This window comes from Phalaenopsis equestris, unplaced genomic scaffold (genome assembly GCF_001263595.1).
Source record: "Phalaenopsis equestris unplaced genomic scaffold, ASM126359v1 Scaffold000921, whole genome shotgun sequence".
In the NCBI taxonomy this organism is placed as follows: Eukaryota; Viridiplantae; Streptophyta; class Magnoliopsida; order Asparagales; family Orchidaceae; genus Phalaenopsis; species Phalaenopsis equestris.
In genome coordinates this window covers 66,813-75,320 of record NW_018165360.1, presented here as the reverse complement: position 1 = coordinate 75,320, position 8,508 = coordinate 66,813, and the positions used below count along the sequence as shown (strand labels likewise).

Below are 8,508 nucleotides of genomic sequence, written 5' to 3'. Positions count from 1 at the left end.
CTAGGGTGTAAACGAGCTCGCGTTCGGCTCGTTTATATCTCGAGCTCAAAAAGTGTGTTCGTGTTCGACTCTTTTGCTTAACGAGCCTAACACGAGCTACTCACGAACAAAGTTGTTTTGACAACCCTAATCACGTAACAATAAGATGTTAAGGCTTGGGGGAAGATTTAAAATTTATTTTTTATATTAAAACATTATAAGATTTAAAAATTATTATTTATATTAAAACATCATTTGAATCTAATTTAATAATTTTTATTTTAGTTTTTTAATTATTATTTTAATTGATTATAAATCTTTGTAGCTTTTAGTCAATTAGATTTTTTTAAAACACAATTTATATATATATATAAACTTAATGAATAGTATGTCGTGCCAAAATGAGCCGAACACGAAAGAACACATCTAAGTTCGTGTTCAGTTCGTTAATCTATCGAACGAAATTATCGAGCCAAACACGAGCTGTTCGCAAACGAACCGTTTTGACAGCCATACATATTTCATCATCAATATTTTTATTTTTCATCAAATCGCTCATTAAATTCTTTATGAGTAAGAAGAAAATTGAAATTTATCATTAATTTATTTTCAGAAGAATTTTTGTCGGCGCGTCGACCTGGTATGTATTGCATCCTCTCCCAAACTTCTCTCTGCCCAAAACCGTCGGCTGGGAGATCGCGGCTTACCCCCAAATTTCTCATCCTTCCTTCCGCACTTCTACCAGAGCCATGCAGACGTCGGATCTGGCGGCAGGCATGTTCCTACCGTCTAAAACGGTAGGTGTCGTCGTGTGTTGCATCTGCGGAGTCCCGATCTCGCCAAATCCAGCAAACACATGTGTCCGCTGTCTCCGCTCCCGGGTAGACATCACTGAAGGCCTCCCACGCCACGCTTCCCTCGTCTATTGCCCCGAGTGTCGCAGCTACTTGCAACCCCCGCGCACCTGGATTCGCGCTGATCTTGAATCCAAAGAGCTCCTCTCGTTCTGCCTTCGCCGCCTCAAACCCCTCACCCGCCATGTTCGCATCGTCAACGCTGAGTTTGTGTGGACCGAGCCCCACTCCAAGCGCATTAAGCTCCGCCTCCGAGTCCAGAGAGAAGCCCTCAATGGCGCCATCCTAGAGCAATCCCACCTCATTGAATTCACGCAGCACGATAACCTCTGCGAGTCATGTTCCCGCTCCCAAGCCAATCCTGACCAGTGGGTTGCCGCAGTTCAACTCCGCCAGCATGTCTCCCACCGTCGCACCTTTTTCCATCTGGAGCAACTGATCCTTCATCATGGCGCAGCAGCGCGAACTCTCCGCATCAAAGAGGCTGATCGTGGTATCGATTTCTTCTTTGGAAATCGTAGCCATGCCATCAAGTTCGTTGATTTCATCTCCAGCTCTGTTCCTGTTCAGTCAAGGTGTGATAAGCAGCTGGTATCCCATGATACCAAGAGCAACACGTACAACTACAAGCACACCTTTTCTGTTGAGATTTGCCCCATTTGTAGGGAAGACTTGATCTGCCTCCCACCAAAGGTTGCAAACACTCTCGGTAACATTGGTCCACTTGTTCTCTGCACCAAGGTGAGTAGTAGCATCGCCTTATTAGATCCATTCACCCTAAGAACTGTTTTCCTTGATGCTAAGCAATACTGGGGATCACCCTTTAAGGCCCTGCTATCAAGTCGACAACTTGTTGAGTATAATGTATTGGATATAGAGATGGAGTCCTCAGAGATGGCTGTTGGGGGATCAAAGTATGCATTGGCTTATGTGCAGGTGGCAAGGGTTTCTGATTTCGGGAAGAATGATAATATATTCACTGTGAAGACACATATTGGGCATCTTTTGAATACAGGAGATTATGCACTTGGATACGATCTTTATGGAGCCAATATAAATGATTTTGAGATCGACAAGTATAGAGGACTTGATTTACCTAATGTGATTCTTGTGAAGAAGAGCTATGAAGAGAAGCGGCAAAAGAAGCGTGGAAAGGGTCGTTCTTGGAAGCTGAAGAGCTTGAACATAGAGATTGACCACACCAAAGGGAAAATGGATGAGGAGAAGAGGACTGATGATTATGAGGTTTTCTTGAGGGAGTTAGAGGAGAAACCAGAATTGTGGTTTAACATTTCACTCTATCGCGACAATGAATATCAACCTTCAGAGATGGCATCTACTGTTGGAGGAGATGAGCTTCCTTCTATTCCAATAGATGAGTTGATTGCTGAACTTGCAATCAGTGATGAAGATGATCACAATTCTGATAGCATGGCAGAGTAATTTGTTTTTTTGCATCTTAAAGTTTAAACTTTAGTTCATGTAGTAATTTTGAATCCTGTTTTTTTTGTGTGATAATTATTGATTGTTAGGAAAGTTAAAACTGTTTTTCATTTTGCCTTTAAATTTTATTTTGAGGATCCTTTCAATAATGCATTGAGTTTGGCGTTGATGTTTCTCCTCTAAGATTTTGAGTTATAGCTTTCTTAATGTTTTTCATTTTTATATACCTGCTGCCCAAAACTTCAAATATATCACCTCAAACACCTAAGCTTATGTATTTACATTAACCACCCAAAACTTCCTCTTCTTCAATATAGCCACCATTCGTTACCCGCTCACATTCGTCTTCCTTCTTGTAGGGCTTCGCTCACCTCCGTCTCCTACTCTGTTGGTCGCCGTCTACGCGATCTCACTCTCTTGTCTCATCTCTTTCTCACTTCTTCCTCCTTCCATTTATGTTGTTTGTATTTCCCGCAATTTGTTTCTTAGACACTCAAAGTCCGGAAGTGCAAGGTACTCTCCCTCGCAATTGGTTGTCTTTGATTTTTTATTCATGCTATTTCTGTCTGATTCTTTCTGGCTTGACTTCGAGCTCTATATCAACTTTTTTTTATGCTCCAATTTGAACAAGAACAAAGATTTGACAGAGCCAAGTTGCTTTCTGATCTCAAACTTTGCAATGGGAGAAGTGGTTAGAAAAAAAGAACATCATCACATTTACCATTGGATCGGTGGGTAAAATTTTTCTTCTCGAATCCATTCATTTGATTTCTGGGACCTTTTTTTGTTTAAAAAGATTTGTTCTTTTTTTTTCCTTAATTTAGCTTCAGGATGACGATTTTTGTCACACCAAGATTGCCGGAAATAGAGGTTATCAGCTTAACAACAACCCACGGAACGTTTATACTGCTTTGGCTAGAAGCTATGCTCTGCACCTGTTAATTTGTTGAGTTTCTTGAGCGGATATTCTAGGTTTAGGAAATTAGTCATTCTAGCTAATGCTGGATTTATCGAACATCTTTGTTTGAACACACAGATTAATTTTCATATGTAAATTCCTATTGTTTTGGTAGCATGTTAAGGTAGATGGCAATCCGATTTGTATTTTCAGATACATTGGCCCTGGAAGTATTCTCACCTCTTAGTAACTGACTGACTTATTTGCTTCTTTGATTGGGAATTTGAATCTGGGATGACTGGGGAACTGATCTGAGTTGAACCTACCGAATCTGTTTCCGGCCATCCCAGTTTTTGGTATGAGATTGAACTCGGTAGGCAATAGATTGTTATTCTCGGTGGCGCATTTGTATTTCATGTGAATGTTAATACTGCAGCGGAAGCCAATGTAAGTACCATCTACATCTTTGCTATAGCGCTTATTCTTGTGCATAACTAGTATTAATTTCTTATTTTTTATTATTTTTAGGGAAATTTACATTCATACCACAGAATTATTATATATTTACATATCTAACAGTCAAAATTTGATATTCACACTTATATAATATTTTTGTGTCATAAACCTATATATGAAAAGGTGTATTAAACTTTTAAAAAGATGGTGATAGTGGTATTTTTGATGGGCTTCATTAGTGTTTCCTAATTTCAACACTTTGCATGCTTATATAAATGATGCACCCTCCTCCAACATTATTTTTAGAGTGGGTAAAATCTCCAAATTTCTAATTTTTTAAATTATTGGGCAAACAATATATTCCGCAGGTGGTGGCTTGGAAGGAGGATGGTGCATCATTTATATATATAATGTGGGGGCTTGGGAGGAGGAGGGTGCATCATTTATATATATAATCATATCAAATTTTTGTTTGGGATCAAAATAAATTATGATGGGGTTGTATGTGTGTAAATGCTCCTAAGAAATTTTATGTGATGGAAAGCTCTCAGAAACCATACTATTATTTTGATTAAAGATTCTGGAAGATTTACATAAACCACTCAATTCCTTTTTACATAGGTAACATATAAACTTCAATTTTTACCCATACACTTCTCTTACTATGCATGAAAAGGTGTTTTTTAGTTTAAAAAGTTAAAGAATTATTATTTTTGATGTGATGGGAAAAAATTGCCTTTTACAAATTTAAAAAAGCAAAGTTTAGGTGTTAGATATATAAACATATGGGAATTGAGTGATATGTATGTAAATTTCTACATATCTATGTATGTCATGCTTACATTTTTGTATTGTGACTGCTGGTATTTTTATATTCATTAATGCGAACTGAAATCATGATATATGCAAAAAAGTGGCTTTCACTTGCAATCAAATTTGGTGTTTATTGGAGTAAAATAAAAAATAAATATCGAAGGAAATATGAGGGGAGAAGCAGAGGGCTGGGAGATGGGAGCGATTTGTTTCTTCTCTTTCATTTTTTGTATTTTTTTGTATTTTAAAGAATGTCATTTGTTGTTTTCCTTGGAGAATAGCATCTCAATATATGTACTTTTTGCAGTTCAACCAATAGTGCATTTTACTCCAATCTGAAGGCTCTCATTTCCCACATGCATATTTTGTAAACTTTCAGGTTTTATAATCCTTAAATTTAAATACAATTATGTTATTTTTGAGAAATTTTGCTTTTCAATCACAAGTTTGTTCAGTTATGTATAGAAGATATAAAATTAAAAATTAACTTTGTGTTGAATGAACTTCTTGTGCTGCATACATGTAAAGATCTGAAGTAAAGTAACTTCTCTGAATAATTATTTCAAGTTTTCATCTATTAATGTATTGTAATGTCATCTTCTGTATTAAATGTATCTGTTGGTGTTCACGGACCATTAGTTTGTTCTAGCTATTGTAAGATGTACCTGGTTATTTTCTCATGAATGCATATGCAAATGTAGAGGCTATCCCATGCAGTATGCAGTATGAATGGATATTTGTAAGGATAATGTGGAAGGCACTGTGTTGATTTCTACAACAGATTTTGTTTATTTTGTTTACAGCAGTGATGGCTTTATGAATCCGACATTCATTCAGGCAGTGATGATAATGATTGCATAAGCTAACATTCCTTAAGGACGCATTTGCAATGGCTATGATTTATCTCTTTGTGAAGTGACATGTCATTTCCAATTACTGTTCTAATTACATGGTGCAAATCCTTATAGCTGTTGTAAAATCTGCTTCCTGTTGCATTTTGTAGTTTTTTTAGATGGCTTACCTGAAGATATTAACAACAAAATGCAGGACTTGCTTGTACTTTTAATGAAAATTTGAACTAGTTGTATTTGAATTAATACTGTTAGGGGATCATGTGTGTTTGTGGTGGTGCTTATGGCGGCTTTGTGAATCCGACATTCATTTAGGCACCTGGAATTGAGTAGGTAAACTCCCTTAGAAAACTGGATGTGTTATATGTCTAACTGAAAAATGGTTATAGAAATAGAGTTGGGGTGAAACTAATAGCTTGTAAAATCTGATATTGAGCAGCCCTTGAAATGTTCTAGCAACACACTCACTATGACGGGAGGAATGTATCCACCACACCCAGGTATATTGGGGCATTGGTGCCACTCAGGTGGAGCCCAGGTGCCAAGCTCTTGAGAGAACGGTGATCTTTGGCCTGTTTAGGGTCTTGGCATCCTGTTTCATTGGCTCTTAGGGCCCGAATTTGTGCCAATTTTTTAAATCATTTGTTAGACTTCTAAAGGTATGAGCTCGATGGTCCAAAAAAGTATTTTGGGAGTGTGGACCCCTAGGGACGACCATGGGGAGCTAGTCTAGCTCGAAACCTGGTTGTCGCCGAGAGCGCCCGTTAGAAGATTTTTTCGATCTGTAAGCTATGAGACTCCATGTGGGTGAAATATATATCTATAAATTTAAATTTATTTATTTTGGTTGGTCATTTCCCAGAGAAATTGATGCCAACAACCGTTCTAAAGCACAACACGGGTAGGGTGTCCTGAACCTTAATTTTCCCATAGCGACCGTAGGTGGACTCTGTGACATGCTATGGTCGTGGGAGACTCCGGATGGACTTGTGGTGACTTCTACTAATTATAGTAGGAACCAAACACGTCTCGCATCTTGGATGGGCCTCTCAAAGGGAATCTTCTCAGGTAAGGTTGAATCGCCACAAAACCTAGCTTATATGTCCCGAACAAATACCAAAAGGTCTCGGGTGAGTGTCTTAAGTTACCAAATGCTACAAATGAACCGTAGACCACCTTAAGCCTTGCAGGTGGACATTCTATACTTATGACATCAAAAATTGATGCCAACCGTTGTGTTTTGATTGCACTGTAATGATTGTAGGTGTGCAATTTGTAGCATTGAAAGATGTCTTAATTTTTTTTTTTTATGGTACAGGTTTTTAACAGTTTTACGACTCCTTGATTTTATGCCAATGGTTTTCCAACGGTATGCAGAACAAGCAACTTCAAGACAAAGTGTTGCACTTGTGCTACGGGCAAAATCGTTGATAAATTCACACAGTTAGTCGACAGTTGAGCGACATTTTACCAATGGAACCACTACACTTTTCCGATGGAAGTGCAACACATTTTTTATAGATACTTGTGTCGCTTATATAACTAACAATTAAAATACGATTAGATATGACATGTTTTTGGATATGGAGCGACAATTATCGAATGTCGGATACCCATCGGTTAATATAAACCATCGCTAAATCCCTCGATAATTTCATTGCCAACAAGCTTTTTTGTTACGTCAACTTTGTTGTCGTTAAATCATCGGTAAATATATTTCCTACGGTTTATCCGTTATCACCAATGATATTTGACCGTTGGTAATAAACTAAATTCATGTAGGGATAAGAACAAAGAAGTTAACCAACAGACAAAGTCACATAATTGAACAAATTAGTAGGGTAGACTTGAACCTCTGGGGGCACATATCATAGGTATATCTCCTTGAGATTTGCTTATTCTCTACTTAGATGCCATGATTTTGAAAGGATGATAATCAATTATCAATATACTATAATAACTTTTAAGTTATATTGTCACACAACAAATTTTTAATTAAGTCCCATTTAATATTGGAGTAGGAAATTTGGTGACAATAATTATACTAATATTTTATTTGATAATGCATTTAAAATTTTTATCCTTATCCAATATAATCTTATGGCATTAAAGGTAAAATATAGAATAAAATTTTAAAATTATTGTTAACCATATTAAATTAAAATAATATTTTGACATTCAAGCTTCCTTATCCCTTTAAAAGTATATAAAGGTAGATGATATCATCAAAATATAACAAACATGAAGGGGTTGGCCCACGAGCAAGAGCCTACAAGACACAAGCGAACAATCAACCTTGAGAAAAGTGAAGGGGGGAGGAATCTCCGGAGAAAACAAACAAAAGCAACTTAGCATGAAGAGAAGCTAAAACACCACCAATTTTAATAGAACAACTCACAATTACCAGCCCTCTTAGAGTCTCACCTTAGTAAAATCTCCTAAGTAAATCTATTAAAGCTCTCAAGCGTTTGATAATTTTATTATTCTTTTAGTTTTCAATTTGTTATGTTATATTAAAAAAATAAGATTATAATTCATAATGATGAAATCATAATGAAATATTCAACAACTTTGAGAATATAATCATCAATTTGATGGATTTATATGAAGTCTTTTATATTTTTTTATTCTTTTTCTTAATCTTATAATTTTTGTCTTTATTTGAATTTAGATTTCAACTATTCTCCAACAAAATATTCTTTTTCTCTTTCTCCTTCTCTCTTTTGAAGATATTTAGTTCATCTTCACATTTAAAAAATACAAGTTTTTAGCCCTTATATAGTCATATTCTTGCACAATTAGGGGTGTGAACGAGGCTCGTTTATATTTCGAGCTTAAAAAGTGTGTTTGTGTTCGGCTCGTTTGCTTAACGAGTCTAACTCGAGCTGTTCAAGAACAAAGAGTCGTTTTGACAACTCTACTCACGTAATCATAAGATGTTAATGATTTGGGCAAGATTTAAAAAATTATTATTTATATTAAAATATAATTTGAATCTAATTTAATAAATTTTATTTCATTTTCTTAATTAATATTTTTAAATAATTATAAATTTTTGTAGTCCATATAGTTATATATATATATAATTGATGAGTAGTTTTTCGAGCTAAAACGAGTCGAACACGAACAAACAAATTTTTATTCATGTTCGACTCATTAACATAGAGAACGAGCCTAAAACGAGTTGTTCGCGAACGAGCTGTTTTGACAGCCC

General features: G+C 36.2%; 1 long non-coding RNA gene and 1 pseudogene across 1 annotated transcript; both read left to right on the top strand.

Moving 5' to 3' along the window:
- The first annotated feature begins 624 nt into the window (after positions 1-624).
- LOC110032326 lies at positions 625-2,379 on the top strand (annotated as a pseudogene).
- Positions 2,380-2,526: 147 nt separating this feature from the next.
- LOC110032325 lies at positions 2,527-3,572 on the top strand. Its single transcript, XR_002294847.1, has 3 exons — positions 2,527-2,789; positions 2,908-3,007; positions 3,101-3,572. It is a non-coding gene; the product is annotated as an uncharacterized LOC110032325 (long non-coding RNA).
- The last annotated feature ends 4,936 nt before the right edge of the window (positions 3,573-8,508 follow it).